This window comes from Pteropus vampyrus, unplaced genomic scaffold, assembly GCF_000151845.1.
Source record: "Pteropus vampyrus isolate Shadow unplaced genomic scaffold, Pvam_2.0 Scaffold836, whole genome shotgun sequence".
NCBI lineage: Eukaryota > Metazoa > Chordata > Mammalia > Chiroptera > Pteropodidae > Pteropus > Pteropus vampyrus.
This window is the reverse complement of record NW_011889617.1, coordinates 33,002-33,212: the sequence shown is the minus strand read 5'-3', so window position 1 is coordinate 33,212 and position 211 is coordinate 33,002.

The following is a 211-nucleotide window of genomic DNA, read 5'->3' as shown; positions in this document are numbered from 1 at the left end:
AATTCCCTCTCTCCTTTTTTTCCTTTTCCAGGAAAAACATGCCTCTCCTCTGAAGCTAATCCTCTCCACAGTACACCCAACTCTAACTATTTACATCAATTAAGATACGTATTAATTATTACTATTAATCTTTACTATTACTGTAATTATTAATAATCTTTATCTCAGAAACTGTCAGCACATAGCAATGTTTAAGTCAATTTCATCTTGA